General features: G+C 35.8%; 1 pseudogene; it reads left to right on the top strand.

Moving 5' to 3' along the window:
• The first annotated feature begins 6,475 nt into the window (after positions 1–6,475).
• LOC127690170 (olfactory receptor 7G2-like) lies at positions 6,476–7,411 on the top strand (annotated as a pseudogene).
• Positions 7,412–25,195: the final 17,784 nt, after the last annotated feature.

The raw sequence follows: 25,195 nt of genomic DNA, 5'->3' as shown, positions 1-25,195 counted from the left end.
GATAGCCTATGTAGCTTTAGAATGTAGTATTATGCAAATACTGAAAATTATTATTTTAGCAAAGAAACAATATACAGACAACATAGAGAATGAAGGCAAATAAGCTTGGTATGGGTCCCAGATATCCCACTCTTGTTCTTAAGCAAATTGTACAACAAATGCATCTACATAAAACTTCCATATTTATATTAGAAATATTCAGAGCAGATGAGGCCAGCATGGACTACTTTATCAAAGATAAATATCCACTAAATGAAAAGGTCCACTGTTAAAATACCTCAACTGACCTTATCATACCCCATTCCCCAGTTCCAGAGGCCCCAAAGAAGTGGTGGTCACTTAACGTGACTTACTCACTGTCTGAATTTAAAAGCAAATGGGACAATGACTGCTTTTTCAAATTTAATACTTTATAGTTATTTATATAAAAGCAATCCTAAATACTGCCTAAAATTCCACAGTTAAGATAATCTCATTATGTTTAAATACTGAGAACCCAAATGGACCATACAAACTAATTGTATCAAGTAGCAACTTCTTACTTTCAACATTCCCTAGCTGGTGGCTGTCAGCTGTGCCCCATCTCTAAACACCCACACCTTGTCTTCTCTAATTTGTGCATTTAATCCTATAAGCATGGCAAGCATTAATTGGGCTAGTGAATATCCAAAAGATAATTAATTAATTAATTAATTAATCAATTAATTGCACTGGATGTTTCACTCAGGTTTGTATGGATATGAGGAAACATATAAGTGGTCTATAATCTATGTGGCCATTTGTCATCCACTGTGGTATACAATCAACATGAACACTTGCTTCTGTGTCCTACAGGTTCTACTCTCCTTTTTCATCACTAGTGTGCATTTCCTAGTACACAGTATGATGGTACTGCTGCCATTCTTCAGTTCATCCAGTAATCCACACTTTATAGTGCATTTTCACAAACATCAAGCTTTCATGTTCTTAGCCTTTCATCAATATCATTCTGATATATTTAGTTGTTATCATGTTTTTTGAAGTTTCTCCCTATGATATATTTTTCTAGTATATTCAAATTTCTTCCTCTATTTTGAGGACCCAATTAGTAGAATGAATATATAAGCTATTTAAATCTGTGAGTGTCTCCTCTCACTGGTCTCATTATTATATTACACTGTTTTTTTTTTTTTTTTTTTTTGTGGACCACTGCTGCTTTGCAGTTACTGCTCCCCCTTTTATATGTTATATTGTCAATAATTTACCTTATGATCTCTCTATTCAGCATATGTATTTAGGAATTAGGAATTTAGCATTTAGGAATTAGGAATATTCTTACTCATAGTCCTTTCCAGTGATTATCTAATTGGTTTGATTGTTAGATTTCTATAATCAGTTTATAGTAACAGATATATTGAATATCTTATTTATCCTCCATTATGTTATTTCAAAATAACTAGGTGATATTGATTCTAACAACACTGTCCAATAATAGACTTCAAACATATCTCTGTGGTTTGTCTAATTCTGCCATGTTAAGCAAGTATTTAAACCCCCAAGCTTCATTATAGAACTGACTGTACTGAAGTCAATCCTTAGTTACAGTGGGGAGTGGTAACTCTTTCTGTCTAAAAGAACTCCAGGAAGAAAAATAGAGAAAAGACTGAGAGAACAGTCGTCCAGTGAGCAGGTCAATTTGGGGTCTATCTCAAGGGAATGCTCCAAGGCCTGACACTCTTATTGATGCTATGGTATGTGCTTACAGACAGGAGTTTAGCATGGTGATCCTCTGAGAAATCCAATAAGCAGGTGACTGAGAGAGACGCAAACACTTAACCCAACCATTGCACTAATGCTGGGGAGCACTATGTTTGAATAAGGGAAAGACTGACAAGCTGAGGAGGAGTTTGACCCCATAGGACATACTGCAGTCTTAACTATCTCAGATTTCTGAGTTCTCTCAGACACTGAGCCATCAATGAGGCAGCATACATAAGGGGGTCTGAGGCTGCAGACACATATATAGCAGAGGACTGATATGTTTGACCTCGGGGAGCTGAGCCTAACCCTTGAGAGACTTAAGGTCTCAGGATGTGGGTAGGCCTGGTGGTGGTGGTTGGGGAATGCGATTAGGCACTATAGGAGGGGGCATTGGGAGGGGGCCGACAGTCGGACTATAAAAAAATTAAAGTAATAATAATAATAATAATAATAATAATAATGATGATAATAATAATAGAGGAACATGATTGATTTTGAAGTATAGAATAAAACTTAAGATTGCATTATAAAACAAAATAAAAATTCCATATTTTATGCTTTTGATTTAAATCCCAGCAATGGGGAGTCAGGAAAAGGCCAATCTCTAGAATTCTATAGCCAACATAGCCTAGCCTATTCATCTTGTCTCAAAACATGATGGATGGTATCTAAGAATCTAAAAGAGCATCACAGGATTTTCCTCTGTCCTCCTAATGAGTATAAATATATGTGTACCTTTACACAAACACATGCACACACACACACACACACACACACACACAAGCACACATACACCAGTGAGCATCCATAGTCATACACTTGAACACAAGTACGGACATTTACAAAAATATCAAACAGCATAATTACTTTAAGGTATGGGGTGCATAATTCTAACTCATTATTCAGCAGGCTATTATAGGAGGAATTATACAAGTCAGATAATCCTGGTTTCAATATCAATAATTTGTTACTCATAAAAACTACTGAGACTTATTATTAAAAAGTCACACTCTCTTTATTTTCTGATTACATCAGTTTGAGCTTCAAATTCTAGTTATTTAACACATATAATGTCAGCTACTAACAGTTACTTTGTTTTAACACCTATATAATATTTTAACAAGACATTTCTGAATAGAATTTGATTAGCAATCCATTTAGCCACTTCATGTTATTATTTTACATTGTACTTAGAATTAGTTATAATATATATATATATATATATATATATATATTTAATTGTTACAATTTACATACTTAAACAACTTAATCAGAACTTTCATAATTATTTTGTCTTCATACACATACCCTTACTTACTAAAATAGTTTCTATGTTTATATCCTCTTGGTAGCATGTTTTAACATTTTCTTTTAGTTTATGTTTTTCCTAATACCATGAGACACAGTAATATTTGGAAATGCATTTTGCATTTTTGTGAGGATTTTTGTTCCTAGGGGTGAAGGAATTGTGGCTAAGTAATTATGATGGGAAATGTATTACTTTCAAAGGACTAAAAGTGTAACATTTCATATCATCATTACTGGAGTTCAGATGTCCAGTATTTTATAATCTATAACAGTTCTTTCTTGCGCCTTCTTATCTCAGGATATTGCAGTTCACCAAATACACTTTCCTGGGAGAGAATGTGCTAGAAACCAAATAGAGCTCAGTAACTCAAATAGCTCTAATATAGAAATGTAAAAGTATTTTGGTTTCACAGTGTGTTCTTTGATATAATATTACTGGTAAATGCCTTCCCTAGCAGCATATTGAATGCCTTTAGCTTATTAATATGCAAAGACAAATTGAGAAAATTATGTTCATAGTATATAGTTCTAAAATTATAATCTAGCATATGTAGTTATAGTGTCCATTCCAACAAAATAATATTTCTATTGGATGATAGAAATTATTGTTTAGTGTATCAGTGTCTAGTGCATCAGTAAAGTGATACATATTTTTAAGATAATTTTAATGTTAAGAAAATTAAGATTGACATTGCATGCAATGTGTGTGAAATTGAGATAAACAGACATAATAATAACAGGTAACAGTATAATCATGCCCCAGGAGTCAGAATGAAAATCATCTTTGCTTTATCCCTTGTGTTTAATGAAATGAACTCATCTGGCAGAGATCAGCTAATGAGTACTTTTGGATATTTTGCCACCAGAGATACTGAAACTATAGATGTTAGCCTTTGAAAACTGATGTAACATCTATGACCTTGGTAGACACGAGAACATATAAATTTCTCTTGAGATGAGTCTCTCTAGCATAGAAGTGATGACTCAGTCTCTTTTCTTTACAGTAATACACCTCTGTCTTCAATATCAAGGCAATGTTTGAGTCCTTTTGCTGTTTTGTCTGACCATATAATGTAAAGTTCCTTAATTTAAGTTGAGAAGGTGAGCTGGGCAGTGGTGGCACACATCTTTAATCCCAGCACTGGGGAGGCAGAGGCAAGCAGATTTCTGAGTATGAGGTCAGCCTGGTGTACAGAGTTAGTTCCTTGAAAGGTAGAGCTACACAGAGAATCCCTTTCTCGAAAAACCAAAAAAAAAAAAAAAAAAAAAAAGTTGATAAGGTAAGATTATGTGCTTTTCACTAAACAATTCATACTTAAATTCATGTTGACCTCTTTATATTTATTACAAACTGTATGGTAAACTATTGTTTTCAAAGTTGATCCCTTGTTATAATTCTATATGAAATTCATTCTGAAAGGTGATGTTAGTCTTGAGCATATCTCTGATACTTACAAATATCTTGATACAGATGGTCCCTTTATGCTACATTTCTAAAATATCTCATTACTTTTTGTTCAGATTAATGAATGAAACTTTGTATGGTAGTCTATGGTCATAATAAATAATAAACCTTGAGTAAAGGTGTTGTGTAAATCCCAAATACTGAGCATGGAGCTAAGGGACTTTCTCTTTGTGTATATTGAGCACAAGATTGCTCATTCTAGACAAGCACTGATATCTTCAAAGTTACTTATTCTAACAGGTGCTCAGCATAAAATATTTTTACAGGTTATTTTCCAAGAGTTGTAATATTATATAATAAATTTACATGTGTGTGTGAGTAAGACAATGGGGCTATAAATATATACAAACATGACAAATAGATTTATTCAAAGTAGTTAACAGTTTATTTCATATGTCCTACTGTAGGATATATGTGTTTTTCACTTTCTTGCTTTGTTTTCCCACCATAGATCATTTGCATGTTTTATAATAGTCTGGCAAAATGAATTAATTTTTGAGTCAATGAAGTAATCTAAGCAAAGCCTATTTTGTTCTTTCTTACCATGAAGGACTGTTCCAGACAGAAGCATTCATATTATCGAAACAATTTTCTTTTGAAAGATTCACATAATCCTACAATCTAGAATATTATGCCTTCAAAATACCACAATACTGTTGTTAGTTTAATCTCTTTGTTTTATTTTCTACATGTTTATCATTTTATTTCATCTATTTATTTTAAGAGCAAAATGCAACAACTCAGCTTGTGAGAATACCTTAAAAGAGAATGCAACATTCACCATATTTTATTGACATTAACTTGTAAAAGAGAAGGGATTTATTTTTCTGGGGCTTGTAATAAGGATGAACTCTAATTCTATTTTCTAATCTTTACATAAGTCTATCTAGGAAGTAGATACAATCTACCTATTGTAGCTCAATGTAGAGCAAATTCATTATGTTTGCAAGGAAAGGTTTTGTTCAGGAGGAAAATACCAAAGCTTTAAGTGCAAGTCAGGGGTCTCAGCCTAATTTGACAATGCTGTATGGCCCAGGTATATGAATAATATTTACTCGGAAAATTCAACACTTCAATGAGATAAACATTCTGACCCAAATTCTTCCAGTCACTGTATATTTTATAACAAGGAAAAATTCATCTTTTGCAAGTATTTTCATGGGTAAATAGAGTAATTAAATTAAATTAAATTAAATAATTCATCCATAACATTGTGTACCATTTTCATTTATACAAAGTTTCAATCTTTTATGAAAAACCACAATCAACAAAATAATGCTGAGAATGAAAAAAAAAAACATAGGCAGGAAGGAGCATGTTAATTTGTTAATCAGTATCAAGTAGTTATCCCTGAAAGCATACATAAGAGTAACATTATATTTACTGATATGATTATATTAGTAATATATATGTTTTTGTATACAGCACAAAATAATAAGAAAATGCTATGAATTTGAAAATGAGAAAGTAGGAGTATATCAGAGGGTTTGAAATGAGAAAAATAAGGTAAATATAACCATATTATAATCTCAAAAAAGTAAACAGGCAGATTGATATTTGGCAAATTTTTATAAGAAAGTTTACATGATATTTGTACATACTTTTGTCTGTACAATACCTTAAATGCTTCTGATTAAAAGCCATAGATTATATTATACTTAGTTTTATAAGCTTTTGACAATACACAAAACCATATTTTATTTGTTTTTGAATCAGTAACAGATGCAATATCAAATTCTGTGTAGGGAAAAACACAAAATAAACTATTTTAGTGCTATCCATTTGCTATACTAAACATGTTTTTATATAAGTTATATATTTCCTCAAAATTAGGCATATTACAAAGTGATCTAGATGGAATGAATTTGATTTAGCCAAATAACTTATAATTATAGCATCTTTCAATATTTGATTATTGTTACATTTTATTTCACTCTGTATTTAAAATAGGTTGTCAAAGCCATGGGAGGTAAAAACCAGACAGATGTTTCTTACTTCTTTCTTCTGGGAATAACAGATGATCCAACTGTGAAGCCTGTGATCTTTTGTCTCTTCCTGTTCATGTACATGGTCACCATCTTGTGAAATCTGCTTGTTATCATTGCTGTAAGCTCTTATTCCCACTTGCAAACACCCATGTACTTTTTTATTTCAAATTTATCCTTTAATGACATCTGCTTAACCACAACTGTCATCCCAAATATGTTACTGACTATGCAAACACAGGATCAGAGCATCAGTTATGCAGGCTGTCTTACTCAGCTTTGCTTTGTCTTGCTTTTTGCTGGATTTGAAAGTTGTCTTCTTGCAGCAATGGCCTATGACAGATATGTTGCTATTTGCTATCCACTGAGTTATACAGTCATCATGAATTTTCATGCATGTGCTCTACTAATTCTCTTGTCTGTTTTTATTAGTGTTTTGAACATGGGACTTCTTGGTCTCATGGTATTGAGGCTATCCTTCTGCACAAATCTAGAGATTCCCTTGTTCTTCTGTGAACTTTCTCAGGTCATGAAGCTTGCCTGCTCTGACAGCCTCATTAATGATATTCTTATATATCTTGCAACATTTATATTTGGTGGCATCCCAATCTCTGGTATTATTTTCTCTTATGTCCAAATTGCCTCTTCTGTTTTGAGAATACCATCAGTAAAAGCAAAATATAAAGCCTTTTCCACTTGTGGAACTCACTTGTCGGTGACTTCTTTGTCCTAGGGTTCAGGATTGTGGGTTTACATATCCTCTTCAGTTGCTATTTTACCCAAGAAGACTTCAGTAGCCTGCATTATGTACACTGTAGTCCCAGAAATGTTGAACCCATTTATTTTTAGCCTTCGAAATAAAGACATGAATGGAATTATGAAAAGGTTCATCAGTAGAGTAGCTTTTCTTTGATAGGAATGATCTCCTTAAACTTTTGTTTGGTTTATATATATATGTGTGGGTGTGTGTGTTTATATATATGTTTATATGTATGTTACATATGAATTCAAATATGCCAAAAGCAATCAACTCCAAAATGTTTTCTGCTGAAGAATGGAGATGCATAGGAATTAAATTTTTTTTATTATATTAATTTGAAAATTTTTTTCAGTTTTAAGTACTTGGATGAATTTACATATCATAAATTTTGTAATTTTTGCTATTTAGATATTTTGATTCATTTTAATTTTAATTATGTGTATATATTTTGTATCTATATATGTGTATGTATATAGGAATATGGGAACCAGTAAAAGGACAAAGAAGTCTTGATAAAGAATTATGTGTAACTATCAACTGATATGGGGGCTGGAAACTGAACTATAGGTTCATATAAAATCCCAAAGAGCTCATAACTATGACCTGTATCTCTTTAGAATATGGTTTTGATTTAATATTCTTTAGATACAGTTAAGAAGCCAGTTTCATTTTTCATCATCTGTTATCTTTCTTAATAAAAATTAAAGTTATCAGGGCTAAATATTTGACCAACAAAGGATTTTCTAATGCAAAGGGAGAACAGTAAGGATAATTTGGACATTTAAATGTACACATTTACCCATTCTCAAGTAAAGGAAAGTTTGGAGAAATTTAAAAATAATTCAAATCTGATCAAGAATACAATGATACTTATGATGAAAGGCACCACTGGTACATAACATGGGCTTAACCACTTTTTCTCAGGTATACAAGAAAACAGGTGCATTAGAACAAGACTCTACATGGGGTGTGATGCTCTTCATCACCCTTAGGTTTTCAGTACAGTTTTTCCGAACAGATTTATAGGTAAGTACATATGACTGGTGACATGGGATAGAGTAGAAGGCTATCAGAGGACTGTGGTGTCAGCACTGAAGAATGGAAAGGAAAGTTAATCATCTGCTTTCCTTGCTAAAGAAATGAGTGCTAAAATTTAATGTTGGAGTGTTGCATATTGACCTGGATAAAGCTGTAGAGGTCTATCATATGTTAGTCCCTATAGTACTGATGTTTCAATATCCAAAGCTTCTCATTTTTTCAGAAATTTCATTCCCATGTGATCACAGGGCAGTATGTAAAACTTGAGGATTAACAGTAATCATTAGACAAGTATTTATTGGATTATTTAGTCATTAAGAGTTCAAGAAGATTCCTCTAATTCTGATGCACATTTATTTCAGTTCTCCTTTACTTCCAAAATCTGGTTTCCATTTTAATTATATTCTTTTTATATACACAGAAAATACTCTACTAATAATAGTATAATATAGATATTTTTGGTCAATGAAAATTCTATATTCATCCACACAAGTAGATTTATTAACTGCAAAAAACAATGTGATAATTTGATATATACATGCTAAAATGATATGCAGAAGACTAACACTGTGTCTGTTTAATAATTGTTATTGCCTATTCTGTTTAAGTATTAACAATATAGTTTGTCTGTGTATACCAAAAAGTAATATTTTCATTGCTAACAATTTGTTTCATTATAATAAATTTTGTATGTTTTATCTGTGTAACTTTTGTATTATGATATCTATTTATCTATCTATCATCTATCTCTGTCTCTCTATCTATCTAATCTATCTTTCTTTCTATCTATCTATCATCTATCTATCTATCTATCTATCTATCATCTATCTATCTTTATATATATATATATATATATATATATATATATATATATATATATATTACTGCCAGCAGCTACAGGTGAACTGGAGACCTAAAAGAGAATTCTGGGGATATACGGGGAGGCGATGAAAAAGAATTGAGTCAGGATGACATTAGCCTATCATGACCAAAGCTTTAATAATATTTAGTCAATATGTAGCCTTCAGAAGAAAACCCTGCCCCCAGACTTCAAGGAGAAATCTGAGAACTTGTTGGCTCCTCTCTCAGTGGGTTGCCTGCTAGGATTAAAGGACTTCATATCTAACAGGTCCAGGATGTTTCCAGGTGAGACTTCCCTGAGGCTACCTTGACTTCCAGATGAAAGCAGCTGTATTGTGCTCAGAAGAACAAAGGCCAGGGATGACACAAGCAGAAAACATGTGTGTGTGGGGGGTGGGGGGGAGCTGGCAACCAGGAATGTCGCAGGCTGACCTGAAGAGGCTAAAAAGCCTAGTTCAATGCTGGAGGGGGTAAAGGGGGAAGGGACAAATTTCCCCTTAATTATTATTTTTTTAGAAAAACCAGTGGATAAATATATTCATCAAAAGACGATGGGCTTTAATCAGTGAGAAAAAGAAGTGGCCTCGACCCCCTTAAAGATTAATTGACATCTTTTTCAGGGGAGGGGAAAATAGACTGCCTTAACATTTTAAGGACAGTCTTTCAATGTCAATCCCTATGCATCTGGGTATGCTTTACAGGGAAACTTGGAAGCAGGACATTTCCTTTTCCCTTGCAGTGCCTCACCTCACACATCATAACTGATGCCCATGTTTGTTTAATTAACAAACATGCATAGATCCGAGTTCTATGCATCCCCGTATTTGGGGATCCACTGGTAAAGTAAATGTCCTGTAAGTGTGGCCTGGCGGGCCTGCACAGCCTCCCATCAAGCCTTGAAAGCCATTGCTGCAGCAGCACACCTTTGAGTGCTGTATCTGAGAGATAACTGCTTGAAACACAAAAGGAGTTTAAAAGAAAAAAACCTGCTTGGGCTGTATCTGGAAGGCCAAAGGTACTCAATTTGATTGCAAATTTGTGACTCAGGCATGAGGCCTGGCTTGCAAATTAACTGCAAGAGCACAAAGGAACCTATCTTCCCAAGTAAGTGAGAAGCGGCTTAGAGAATACCTTTGTGAATTAATTATATTTAACAGCTGCTTTAGGTCAGTTTATCTGTCATACCAAACTTTCTGGGAGCCATTGGGCTCCATCTTCTTTTTGAGAAAAGATAAAAACTGACCCCCTGCCCCAGAATAAAACGGGGTCTGGGCCATTCCATGTATTAGTTAAAGGGTCGCACCATTTAACCATGGCACAAGAATTAGAAGTGGCAGGATGCCAGTGCTGGTCTGCTAAAGACTGGCCTTTAGCATCAGTTTGCAGGAAATGTAAAACGAATAAAACAAAAGCAAGGTGTGCTTTGGGTGACCTGGGGGGAGTATAATTTCCCCTTTTTCGTTTTAAAAAGTCAATTTTTAAGAGTGTGATGTGCACGCTCATAATTCCTTGATATATATATATATATATATATATATATATATATATATATATATATATATATATATATATATATATAAAGATTTGTCTAAATTAGAAACTCATTAACACAGTGGTAATAGATTATCCATAACAACTTTCCTTTGTCAAATATAAACATTTTGTTCTTTAATCATTCAATTGTCATAGGAATTTTCAGATTCATTCTTTTTTCTCAATAAATACTTTTTTTTGAAAAAAAAATCATCCTCTGTATAGGGTGTTTTGATTAGATCAATTTTGATTAGGTCAATTTCAGATCCTCTCAAGATACCCCAAAGCATCTGCCTCTCCAACTTCATGCTCTTTTTTTTTTAATTAGTAAGTCACTGAATCCAGTTAGTTTTCCCCACATCCTTGTAAATCTGTGAGTGAGGAAACATTTTCCAGATAATGAGCCGTCTTAGTGGCCACAACCCTAAGTATAATTATTATCCATCCATAAAGCATCATCATCTACCCAATTGTTCTTCTACTAAGAGTCAGGCCTGTGAAACTCCTTCCTCCCTCATCAGTTTTAGAATTTTGAATGATTTGATCTAATACAGATGTGCAGATAACTCAGTCACTGCAACTCATTATATTTATTCATTATTTATTGCTCTTTAATTCATAGAGAATTCCTTTTTGAGTCTACCAATTGTTGGCTTCCTGTGTCAATTATTTATATATAACTCAGTATTTTAATAAATTTTCCCACAATAAGTAAAGTTTCTGATATAAGATTATGGTATGGATATATTAATGTAACTTTTTCTGTATACTTACTGTGGATAAAAATGAACAAATCATGAAAGGATATTATAGTAAAATAATATGGAAATGGTTTATGTGTTTTTCACCAGGGTTATATCATTAAAAGTTCCCATTTAATGTGAAAAATTTTTTGCTCATGATTGTCACTAAATTGATATTAGTTGTTTTAATTACAGACATTCTAAATACATGCACTTTATATTGATTGTTGGATTTGCTTCCACTATTCAAAAAATTATAATTACATTGAAATAATATATGGTACTTAACAAGAAAAATGTTTAATTTGTGCACATAATAAAAAGTTGTACTCCAAAAATAAAAAGAATATGAGAGTGGACACTCACAAGCTAGCTACTATATCCATTGAAATTCAAATATGTGGGGTTTTTTGTATATAAACCATTCTATGTAATCTCAAAAAGGGACAATTACTGGTTTTAGCAGGAAAGAAGCAAAAAAAAAATTGAAATAAGTAACTTAAACAAAGGGAGGGTTCAGTTCAAATCTGGGTACTTTCTCCTTCATGTGTGGAAAATTTGCAACTCCTAAATATCAAAAGTATAATTTCAAAAAAGGAGGAATCTCAAAAAATGTGCACTGTACTCTTATTATCACATAATTTTAAAATCAGTAAAGGTGAGAAAAATTGGAACATTGAGTATAGGAATGTGCAGAGAGAATCCCTGTGGTATTCTAACACAAAAAAAGGGAGAGATCAAATGGAAAAACAAAAATAAAAGCAGAGAATCAAACCCCAAACCATACTGGACAGATCAGTGGGATTTTCAATACAACGGTAGCAGAATACCACTGTTTTTTGCAATATAGAGATGTTTGGAAAACCTACTCCCTTCTCCTTTGTTTTATGTTGAGCACAGGTAGGAAGTAATGTATATAAAGGTTCAGTCTGGCTTCATCAGACAGTTCCAATACCAATGTCACATATACAACCCTGGTAAAATCCCATGGGATGAGGGAGACATTAATATACAAAAGTGTTTTTTTTAAGAGAGGGGACATTAAGAGAAAGGGAGATGAGAGGAGAGATGAAAAAAATGTGAAAGCACTCGGAATTTATTGTCTAAATATATGAAATTATCAATGAACAAGTTTAGTTGATAAAAATTACTTTTCCTATGAGTTATTTGGCTAAGAAGTGCTGCAAACTTACCAAGTGAATAAAGAAATGAGTGAATACCATTGAAATGCTTTTTTTCTTTTTTTTCTTTTTTTTTTTTTTTTTTTTTTTTTTTTTTGCTTCTCACCACATCGATGGCATGATTCCATTAATTTAAATAGCACACTGTTAGACTGTAAAAGACAGAGTCCTCAGGTTAGGACTCAAGTGGAAGCTTCTTTCCTTCTATCTAGCTTTTTTGAGCAGGAAATCACTGTCCAGGCTGCTATGCGAGATAAAGCCATCAGGGGCCATACTCAGCTGAAGGCCTTACATGCTGCAATACAGAATGGATAAGCAAGGTATTCCCAGTGGTGAAAAAGCAGCAAGACTACCTCTGAGATAAACACTGCACTCTTCTTTCATATGAGGTTTGCTCTGTAGGGAAGAAATCACACATGTATTGTAAACCTGGTTAATATTCTGTAAATTTGGGGTAATATTCACTAGCAAGTAAACTGCTACTCTTCTGCTAAAAGTAGATGTTGTTAAAACACTATATATTTTCTTGTGTTGATAACCATGGTATAGTTAAGCTCCTACATTGGGTTAGACAAACTTCCTTTCCAGAAAGTGATAGTTAATACAGAGAATCAGAGCCACTGAAACTATTCTACTAAATGAGTGTTGTTTGTTCAAATGATATAAGACGCTAATAGTGAAAGGAACATGCCAGAGGAGAGTTTGAAAAAGATGTAATGGCCAGAAATAGAGACTGCTACAAAATGTGATTTTATGGTTATGCCATGCTGGTACAATAATAAATTCACAACACCTCTTGCTTCATACATATCAACTGATTAAATTTCAGGAGTAGAAATAGTATTGGTATATGGATATCATAGTATAAACATGTTTAAAAATTTCAAAATTAAAAACAAAGCTTCTAAGTAGTTATGACTAGCTTCTAGAGGCAAAGAGAAGAGCAATGCTGACTTAAAGTTTGTATCTTTAAAACTCATCCCATGTGCTCAGATGTCATCAAGAAATTAGGAATAAATAATAGAGAGGACACTAGTAAAGAGGGATTCTTACTGACTGCTAGGGGCAGTAAGTGTTAGCACAGCCTTGTCAACTTAAACATGGAGGGTTCCCAAAAACAAAAATTTGAATTACCATATGAGTCAGTTATGCATACCTAAATTTCTTTATATATAAAAAGATGATAAGAAATCTACGTTAATTGCTTATGTATTTTATTAGTAAGGAAAGAGAAAATACATAGATGTTCATCATCAGATCAATGGATAATGAAATTGTGCTACATATATACATTAGAATTTCACTCAACTATAAGGAAATATGAAAATTGGAGAAAATGAACAGATATAGACAGAAATGTTTAAGTAAGTAATCAAAATATCAAAATGTGGATATCATGTTCTTCATTGTATGCAGATCCCATTCTCTAAAGGATGAATATTTATATGTATGTATGCTTATACATACACATATATGTGACACTGTGTGTAAAGCCTAAACAATGAAGAAAGGAAACTAAGAGAGAGTAAAGGTAATAAAAAATGGGAGGTAGCTAAGAGGACACATGAAACATATTAAGAAGAAAGAAGATTGTAAAGAATCTATTGTAATAAAAATATCAAGCATAAAATAATAATAATAATAATAATAATAATAATAATAATAATAATAATGTTTGAGTAATGAGGCCACAGGAGAATATATTAAAATTAAAAGAACATTATGATATCTAAGCCTTTAGGCATTGACTTAAAGCTGTTCTATTGATAATAGCCAGAAATTGAAAACAACTTACATGTCCCTTCCCAGGGGAATGAATGAAAAAAATATTATACATTTATACAATGGAATATTTTTCAGTTGTCTGTAATTTATTTTTGTCATTTGTTTATTCATTTATTTACACCCCAGATTTTATTACCCTCCTCCCCATTCATCCTTGACTGTTCCACATCCTAGACCACTTCCCAACCTTTTGTCTCCACAGGATGTTCCCATCACTTCCCCACCTCCACCCAACCTAACTTCTAAATGCCCTGGGGCCTCCAGCCTCTTGAGTGTTAAGGAGCAACTTCTCAGACTGAACCTACACCTAGCAGTATTCTACTGTATGTGTTAGGAGCCTCATATTAGCTGGTGTGTGCTGTGTGATTGGTGGTCCAGTATTTGAGAGATTTCAAGAGTCCAGTTTAATTGAGACTTCTGGTCCTCCTACAGGGTTGCACTCCTCCTCAGCTTCTTCCAGTCTTTCCTTAATTCAACCACAGGAGTCAGCAGTTTCTGTCCATTGGTTGGGTTCAAATATCTGCATCTGACTCTTTCAGCTGCTTGTTGGGTCTTTCGCAGGGCAGTCATGATCCCACTTTGTCGGCATTCCATAGGCTCAATAATAGAGTCTGGCTTTGGGGCCTCCCCTTAAGCAGGATCCTACTTTGGGCCTGCCACTGGACCTTCTTTTCCTCAGACTCCTCTCCATTTCCATCCCTGCAGTTCTTTCAAACAGAACAATTATAGTTCGGAGTATTGACTGTGGGATGGCAATCTCCACCCTCACTTGACACCCTGTGTTCCTGCTGGAGGTGGCCTCTATAAGTTCCCTTTTCCTACTATCAGGCATTTAATCTAAGATCCCTCCCTTTAATCCCTCAGAGTCTCTCACCTCACAGGTCTCTGTTGCATTCTGGAGGGTCCCCCCAACCTGCTACCTCTTGAGGTTGTCAGTTTCCATCCTTTCTGCTGGCCCTCAGGGCTTACTTTTGCCCTCATCCAATACCAAATCGTGTTACCCTTTCCCACTAACTCCCCATACCGTATCTACTTTCCCTTCCAATACCTTCCTGCCTCCCTACTTGTGATTGCTTTTGTTCTCCCTCCCAAGTGGCACTGAGGAGTCCTCACTTGGGCACTTCAGGTGGTTGACCATTTTAAGTTCTGGAGACTGTATCTTGGGTATTCTCTAGATTAATTTTTTTTTTTGCTTATATCCACTTATTAGTAAGTAAATACCATTCATGTCCATTTGCATGTGATTTAACTCATTCAGAATGATATTTTCTGTTTCCATTAATTTTCCTGCAATACTCGGGATGTACTCATTCTTAATAGCTGAGTAGTAATCATTTGTGTAAATGAACCAACTTTTCTGTAGGCATTGGCACAAATAAGGCTGCTATGAACATAGTGGAACACATGCTCCTGTGGCATGGTGGGGCATCATTTGAGTATATTCCCAAGAGTAGTATAGATGGGTCCTCAGGTAGTAATATGTCCAATTTTCTGAGGAACTGCCAGACTGATTTCAAGAGTTGTTTTATTACTTTGCATTCCCACAAACAATGGAGGAGTTTTCCTCTTCATCCATATCCTTGCCAAAATGTGTTGCCACCTGAGGTTTTGATCTTAGCCATTCTGATTTGTGTAAGGTGGAATCTCAGGCTGTTTTGATTTGCATTTCTCTGATCATTAAGAATGTTGAACATTTCTTTAGGTGTTTATCAGCCATTTGAGATTTCTCTGTTGTTAATTCTCTGTTTAGTTATATACCCCATTTTTGTTTTGGTTATTTGGTTTTTTTGGTAGTTAGCTTCTTAAGTTCTTTATATATTTTGGTATTAGCCCTCTGTTGGATGTGGGGTTAGAGAAGATTTTTTTCCTAATCTGTAGATTGCCAATTTGTCTTATTGACTATGTCCATTGCCTTATAGAAGTTTTCTAATTTCATGAGGTACAGTTTAACTAATACTCAGTTACTAAAATATCATACCATGACGATTGCTGGTAAATGAATGGACCTATAAGAATTCATCTTGACTGAGAAAACCTAGACAGAGAAAGATAAATATGGTGTGTATTTGGTTTTATGTGAATATTAAATCTTAAGTAAGTGATAAATAAACTACAATCCAGACAGGTCATATATAGAGGAAGAGGTAAGTGATGCAGGAACATAAGCAAATTTGTGGACAGGAGAAGTAGAATGCATTTTTGTGGGTAACAGGTGAGATAGGTTTCTAGCAAGAGATGACCAGATGAGGAGCAGGAGGGTAAATAGTGTAGAGAATTTAGGAAGAAACAGATAGAAGTGAGTGGCATTTGATGATTGACATGGAAATGTAGTACAGTTGAAATTTGTGAAAAATGTATGAAAGTGTTATTAATGAATTCTCAAAATAAGGGAGACAGAGCATGAACTGGCAATCTCTTGTCACCAGATGAAGTTTTCAGAACCAGGAATGGGTAATATATTATTGGGTTGTTGGCAAAAAGGGACCCATGGAATTGCACAAACAACCAAGAGTGTTGCCAAGCTAATAAGAGGGCTAAGGATAATATCAACAAAACTTTTTGAACTTGGGGATCTTGAGATAGTTCCTACAAAGAACTTTCAGGCCGACATTCTAGTATCTTTGGTATTGGAAGGTACTGTCAAGAGAAATGTATACATCAACACATCCACAAAAATATGATCTAAAATGCTGCCCTGTCTTCAAAATAATTGTGACACAAAGCATGTCAGAATATCCAATCAATGTTTGATTTGATCTGTGACCTATCATCAAGCTGAAACCCATTCACAACACTACATGGGAGACCAAGACCCAGAGACTAGGTAGCTTAGTGATCTAGGAAAAAACTAAATGTTCCTGGTATTCATCAAAAATTGATAAAGCCATGCCTAATGTTATTCTACTATATTAATTGATGAGTGCCTTGTTCAATCAGTGAAACTTCATATTTTAGCAAATTGAAACAAAGATACAGACATATAGGCAGATATTACACAGGGTGAAATAACAGGGAACACCCATCCCAAAAGGTGAAAACTTCTTAATATTCCTTCTTTTAAAGTTTAAGAAAACATATGAAGCATTAATTCCTCTACATTTTGCCCATATAAGCTGCCATTTGTATAATTGATCTTAGCAATTCTGACTGGTATAAGAAGAAATGTCAAAGTGGTTTTGATTTGTATTTTCCTTAAGGATGTTGAACATTACAGGTTTCTTAGCCATTTGAGTTTTCTATATTGAGAATTCTATGTTCAGATTTCTTTCCCATTTGTGAATTGGATTACTTTTTTTGTTTTTGTATTTTGTCAACCTAATTTATTGAGTTCAGATACACCATTAATTTTTTCTTTTTTTTTTATTATCTTCTTTTACATTGCCAATGGTTAAACCTTTCCCGATTTACCCCTCCCAAAAGCCCCCCTCCCCAAAGATTCCCTATGCCTCCTCCTACCCCCTGCATCCATGTATATGCCCCTCTAGACGAGAAACACCCATGCACCCCCACCCCACCTCTGTCTGTTTCCCTTTGTTGGGGCCTCTATTGAGCCTTTACCTGACCAAACACCACTCCTCCCACTGATGCCCAAGAAGGCATTCCTCTGCCACATTTTTGGCTGGAACCATGTATACCCCTTGGTTGATGGTTCAGTCCATGGGAGTCTTGGGTTGTCTGGGACTATAAACCCCTTCAGCTCCTCCGGACCACCCTCCAGACCCTCTGTTGGGTACCCCAAATCCAGCCCAATAGTTGGTTGCTAGTTTCTGCCTCTGTCATGCTCCTTTTGGTACACACTTCTTGTTGTATGTAAGCTATGACTTTAATTTGAAGTGTCATTTGCCTTATAGAGTTTTCAGCTTCATAAGTCCCTAATTATAAATTGTAGAACTTTGTTCATGTCTAATCCATATTTTGTTCAAAAAAATTGTCTCCTACACCAATGAATTTCTCATTTTTGCTTTGATCATCTTCATTTTATATGGTTTTATGTTGAGGTTTTATATCTATTGAGATTTGAGATTCATGTGGGGTGATAAGTTTGCATCTATTTGAAATGTTCAATATGCAAACCTCCAGTTTGAACAGCAGCAGGTTTTGGAGAATGAATTTTTTTTTTTTTTTGGTTTTTTGGATTTTTTTTTTCCGAGACAGGGTTTCTCTGTATAGCCCTGGCTGTCCTGGAACTCACTCTGTAGACCAGGCTAGCCTCGAACTCAGACATCCACCTGCCTCTGCCTCCCAGAGTGCTGGGATTACAGGCGTGTGCCACCACCGCCCAGCTGGAGCATGAATTTTTATAGTGTATTTTTCTGACTTCTTTATCAGACTTCTTTATCAAAAATCAGGTTTGTATACACGTATACATGTGTGAATTTAAGTCTGATATTCAATTTGATTCCATTGATCAAGTTGTCTGTTTTTATGCCAATACATTGAAGTTTATAAAACAATTCTGTAGTACACATTGTAAACTGGAATGGTGAAATTTCCATAATTTGTTTTGTTTAGGATTGTATGAGCTATCCCGTTGTTGTTTTGTTTTGTTTTGTTTTTTGCTTTTTACTTTTTTTGAGACAGAGTTTCTCTGTGTAGTCCTGGCTATCCTGGAACTCACTATGTAGACCAGGCTGGTCTTGAACTCCGAAATCCGCCTGCCTCTGCCCCCCAAGTGCTAGGAAGAAAGGTGTGCCACCACCTCCTGGCAGCTATCCTGTTTTTTTGTTTTTTTTATTATTATTTTGTTTTTGTTTCTACATGCAGTTAAGATGTTTTTCTTTAAAGGATGTGAAGAATTGTGTTGGAATTTGTGTGGGCATTACCGTAAATCTTTAGAATATTTTGGTAGTCTATTTTACTATGCTTATGTCACAAATCCCTGAGCATGGGAAAAGCTTGTATCTTCTGTTGTCTCTTAAAAATTACCTTATTAAAAGATGTCACATTTTCAGTCATACAAGCTTTTCATTTGTTTGGTTAGAGATACCTCAAGATACTTATATGAGTTTATCATTAAAGTCATTATTTTCTGATATCTTTCTTAATTTACTTGTCATTTTATATAGTAAATTTACTTATTTTGTGAGTTGATTTTTTATTATCTTTAATCTTTTTTTACAGTATAGTCATTTTGCCACTCTCTACACTTCCTCACCCCATTCCTCCTTCCCTGTCTCCAAGAGAATGTTTCCACCCTCTCCATCTCACAAAAACCTGCCAATCCTCCTCACTTTCTAGGGTCTCAGGTTTCTCAAGAGTTAGGTGCTTCTTCTTTTACTGAGGCAAGATCAGGCAGTCCTATGTTACATATATAAAGAGTCTATTGATTAAGTATAAACATCTGCATCTGTCTCAGTCAGCTGCCTCTGGGACCTCTTGGAGGGCACCCATGCTAGGCTCCTGTCTGTAAGCACAACAGTAATAGTGTCAGGTCTTGAGATGGATTCCAATTTGGGTTGTTACCTTGAACTACTTTCCCTCAGTCTCTTCTGTAATTTTGTCCCTTCAGTTCTTTTAGACGGGAATATTTCTCCGTCAGAATTTTGGACTGTGGGATGGCAACCTCATCCCTCCAATTAATTCCCTTTCTTTCTACTGGAGATGGACTCTATAAATTCCCTCTCCACACTGTTGGGTATTTCATCCAAGGTTCCCCATGTTGAGTTTTGAGACTCTCTCACCTACCAAGTCTCTGGTACATTTTAGAGACCCCCCCTCAGCTCTTACCTCCCAAGGTTCCCTGTTTCTATTTATTCTGCAGGCCCTCAAGGCTTCACTCCTGATTTCCCCTGACCAATACCTTAACACGTTCCCCTTTTCTGTTCTCTGACCTATTTCCCTCCCTCCTGCTTCACCCCCCATATTAGCTTTCTTCTCCCTCCCAAGTGAGACTGAAGTATCCTTTCTTGGTCCTTTCTGCTTGCAAACCTTTTTGAGTTCTATGGATTGTATCTTGGGTATTCTATACTACTTGCGTAATATCCACTTATTAGTTAGGACACCATGCATGACCTTCTTAGTCTGAGTTGTTATGGATGGGTGTGGTGCTGTCCTTGTGGACCAATACCCTAAGGAATAAGGCAGTTAATCACTGAGAGAGTAGGAGATGGACTCTATAAATTCCCTCTCCACACTGTTGGGTATTTCATCCAAGGTTCCCCATGTTGAGTTTTGAGACTCTCTCACCTACCAAGTCTCTGGTACATTTTAGAGACCCCCCCTCAGCTCTTACCTCCCAAGGTTCCCTGTTTCTATTTATTCTGCAGGCCCTCAAGGCTTCACTCCTGATTTCCCCTGACCAATACCTTAACACGTTCCCCTTTTCTGTTCTCTGACCTATTTCCCTCCCTCCTGCTTCACCCCCCATATTAGCTTTCTTCTCCCTCCCAAGTGAGACTGAAGTATCCTTTCTTGGTCCTTTCTGCTTGCAAACCTTTTTGAGTTCTATGGATTGTATCTTGGGTATTCTATACTACTTGCGTAATATCCACTTATTAGTTAGGACACCATGCATGACCTTCTTAGTCTGAGTTGTTATGGATGGGTGTGGTGCTGTCCTTGTGGACCAATACCCTAAGGAATAAGGCAGTTAATCACTGAGAGAGTAGGAGACTTCTAGGTTGTTTGGAGGAAGACAGGAAGCAGGAAGAGAGTTACTTCCTTTGGGAGCTGGAACAGCAGAAGGGGCAAGATGTAGTTGCTATATTTTCCTAGTATCATGGTAGATCTGCAAGGATCTGCTACTGGAGGGATCAGATTTTAATAAGGCTTACAAGATTAAGTTTTAGTTGTTGTGCCCAGAGATTGAGTTCCCATTATTTCTGAACTAAGTTTGTGTTGCATTTTAATTCACTAAGCTCACCTGGTTTCAAGAGAGAAAGGTACTGCTGTCAAGCATGAGTTTGCCTGAGTTGCTCTACAAAGGCCATGTGGGATTTGAAGCACAGTGTTGGCATGGTAGCAACCCACCCCTGGGAACCTAGTGAGTTCGGTGGAGACAATTTGTGAGTTCTGGGCCAGCGGACCTCCATGAATCTCCAGTGCATTGCCAGCCAGGCCACTGGGGCAGAGAGTTAGAGGCACAAGAATGGGAACATGCTGTTACTACATCTTTAATACTTCTGGCAACACTGAGTGGCCTCAATTAAGATGATATTTAGTAGGGTTTTTTTGGAGTGGCTTACTTTCTTTAATTTGATATATTCTTTATTTACATTTCCAATGATTTCCCCTTTCCTGGTTTCACCCCCCCCCAAAAAAAATAGTCTCAAAACCCATCTCCCCTCCCACTGTTCTTCAATTAACCCCCTCCAGCATCCCTGTCCTGGTATTCCCCTACACTGCTGTATCGAGCCAGGACCAGGGTCCTCTCCTCCCTTTGATGTCCAACAAGGCCATCCTCTGCAGCCTATGCATCTGGAGCCGTGGGTAACACCATGTGTACTATTTGGTTGATGTATTTGTTCCAAGGAGCTATTGAAGTACCGGGTGTCTCATATCTTTGTTCCTCCTATGGTGCTGCAAAACCCTTCAGCTCCTTGGATTCTTTCTCTAGCTCCCCTATTAGGGATCATGTGCTCAATTCAATGTCAGGCTGAGAGCATCCCCCTCTGTATTTATCATGCACTAGCAGTGCCTCCCAGGTAACAGCTATATCTAGCTCCAGTACTTGTGGGCATTAATAATAGTGTCTGGGTTTTGTAATTGTATATGGGATGGATAACTATGTGGGGTAGTCTCTGGATGGCTTTTCCTCAGACTCTGCTGCACACTTTGTCTCTGTATCTCTTTCTGTGGGTATTTTGTTCCCCCTTCTAAGAAGGATCAGAGTATCCATTCTTTGTTCTTCCTTTTTTTTGAGCATCATTTGATATGTGAATTGTGTCTTGGGTATTCCAAGCTTTTGGGCTAATATCTATTTATCAGTGAGTGCATACCATGTGTGTTCTTTTGTGATTGGATTGCCTCATTTAGGATAGTATTTTCCAGTTTCAGCCATTAGGCTAAGTATTTCATGAATTCATCACTTTTTTTTAAAACTTAAAATATTTATTAGTATGAATCATACCAATGGGTTAAAATCAAAAGCGATTGATACAAATGAGCGCCAACCGAAACATTTTAGCATAGAACGGGGTACAAGATGAGAGGGCCCTAGGTGTCTGTAGAGGGGTTTTCTAGGTGCAAAACCTGGGTACAGCCCAAGTGGAAACCCTTTACAAAAACACCGGAAAGGGCGACAGGCTGTGTGATGGCATGACTGCTGAGTCACTGGGTATCATGACAATGGTGAAAGACGTGATCACGTGTGAGCACAGCCAGAACCCTCGGCAGACCCCTGGCTCCATGCTCTTCCCAGAATGCTGTGGAGCAGCACGAAGCCTACATGGGCCAGAGTCCATGATGTCATCACTTTTAATAGCTGAGTAGTATTGCATTGTGTAAATACAATACATTTTCTGTATCTATTCCTCTGTTGAGGGACATCTTGGTTCTTTCTAGTTTCTGGCTATTATAAATAGGGCTGCCATGAACATAGTAGAGCATGTGTCCTTATTATATGCTGGGGAATCATCTGGGTTTGTGACCCGGAGTGTTATAACAGGGTTCTCCAGTAGTATCATGCCTAGTTTTCTGAGGAACAGCCAGACTGATGTCCAGAGTGGTTGTACCAGCTTGCAATCCCACCAGCAGTGTAGGATTGTTCCTCTTTCTCCACATGCTTGCCAGCACCTGCTGTCTCCTGAGTTTTTGTTCTTAGCCGTTATGACTGGTGTGAGGTGAAATCTAAGCGTTATTTTGATTTGAATTTTCCTGATGACTAATGATGTTGAACATTTCTTTAGGTGCTTCTCAGCCACTTGATATTCCATAGGTGAAAATTCTTTATTTAGCTCTGTACCCCATTATAAGTAGGGTTATTTGGCTCTCTGAAGTCTATCTTCTTTAGTTCTTTGTATATATTGGATATTAGCCCACTGTCAATATAGGGTTGGTAAAGATCTTTTCTCAATTCATTGGCTGCTGTTTTGTCCTATGGACAGGGTCCTCTGCCTTGCCGAAACTGTGTAATTTTATGAGGTCCCATTTGTCAATTCTTGATTTTAGAGCATAAGCTATTGGTGTTCTGATCATGAATTTTTTTTCCCCATGCCCATGTGCTCAAGGATTTTCTAATACTTTCAGTGTGTCTGGTTTTATGTGGAGGTCCTTGAATGACTTGGACTTGAGCTTAGAACACCGAGATAAGAATGGATCAATTTGCATTCTTCTGCATGCTAGCCACCATTTCAACAAATCACCATTTGTTAAAAAGGCTATTGTTTTTCCACTGAAAGGTTTTAGCTACTCTGCCAAAGATCAAGTGATCATAGGTGTCTGGGTTCATTTCTGGGTCTTCAATTCTATTCCATTGATCTACTTGTCTGTCACTGTACCGATACCATGCAGCTTTTAACACTATTGCTCTGTGGTACTGCTTGAGGTCTGGGATACTGATTCCCCCAGAAGTTCTTCTACTGTTGAGAATACTTTTAGTTATCGTGTTTTTTGTTTTTGTTTTTGTTTTTTTGTTTTGTTTTGTTTTGTTTTTTGTTTTTGTTATTCCAGATGAATTTGAATGCCTGTTTCTAACTCCTTGAAGAATTGAGTTGGGATTTTGATGGGGATTGCATTGAATCTGTATATTTCTTTTGGCTAGATGGATAATTTTACTATATTAATCCTGGCAATCTATGAGCATGGGGGGGGGGGTCTTTCCATCTTCTGAGTCTTCTTCAATTTCTTTCTGCAGAGATATGAAGTTCTTGTCATACATATTTTTCACTTGTTTGCCTAGAGTCACATCAAGATACCGTATATTGTTTTTGACTATTGTGAAGGGTGTGATTTCCATAATTTCTTTCTCAGCCTGCTTATCCTTTGAGTGTAGTAAGGCTGATGATTTGTTTGAGTTAATTTTATATCCATCCACTCTGCTGAAGTTGTTTATCAGCTGTAGGTCTTCTCTGGTGGAGTTTTGCTGGTTGCTTATATATACTATCATATCATCTGCAAAGCAAGTAGTGATTATTTGACTTCTTCCTTTAAATTTTGTAACACTTTGACCTCCTTTTGTTGCCTAATTACTCTATCTAGAACTTCAAGTACTACATTGAATAAATATGAACAGAGGGCAGCCTTGTCTTGTCCCTGATTTTAGTGGGATTGCTTCAAGTTTCTCTCCATTTCATTTGATGTTGGCTACCAGTTTGCTGTATATTGCTTTTACTATGTTTAGATATGGGCCTAGAATTCCTGTCATTTCCAAGACTTTCAACATGAAAGGATGCTGAATTTTGTCAAATTATTTTTCAGGATCTAATGAAATGACCATGTGTTTTTTTTTTTTTTCTTTGACTTTGGTTATGTAGTGGATTACATTGATGGATTTCTGTATAGTGAACCATACCTGAATCCTTGGGATGAATCCTATTTGTTCATGGTGAATGTTCACGTTGATGTGTTCTTCTATTCAGTTGTCAAGAATTTTATTGAGTATTTTTGTATTGATATTCATAAGTGAATTTGGTCTGAAGTTCTCTTTGTTGGATCTTTGTGTGGGTTTGATATCAGTGTAATTGTGGCTTCATAGTTGGGTAGTGTTTCTTCTGTTTCTATTTTGTGGAATGGTTTGAAGAGTATTGGTGTTAGGTCTTCTTTGAAGGTGTGATAGAATTCTGCACTCAAACCATCTGGTCCTGTGCTTTTTGGGTTTTTTTGGTTGTTGTTGTTTTGTTTTGTTTTGTTTTGTTTTT

The sequence above is a fragment of the Apodemus sylvaticus genome, chromosome 7, assembly GCF_947179515.1.
Source record: "Apodemus sylvaticus chromosome 7, mApoSyl1.1, whole genome shotgun sequence".
Taxonomy (NCBI): Eukaryota; Metazoa; Chordata; class Mammalia; order Rodentia; family Muridae; genus Apodemus; species Apodemus sylvaticus.
The sequence above is the reverse complement of the archived record's forward strand: the minus strand, read 5'-3'. Positions and strand labels throughout refer to the sequence as shown.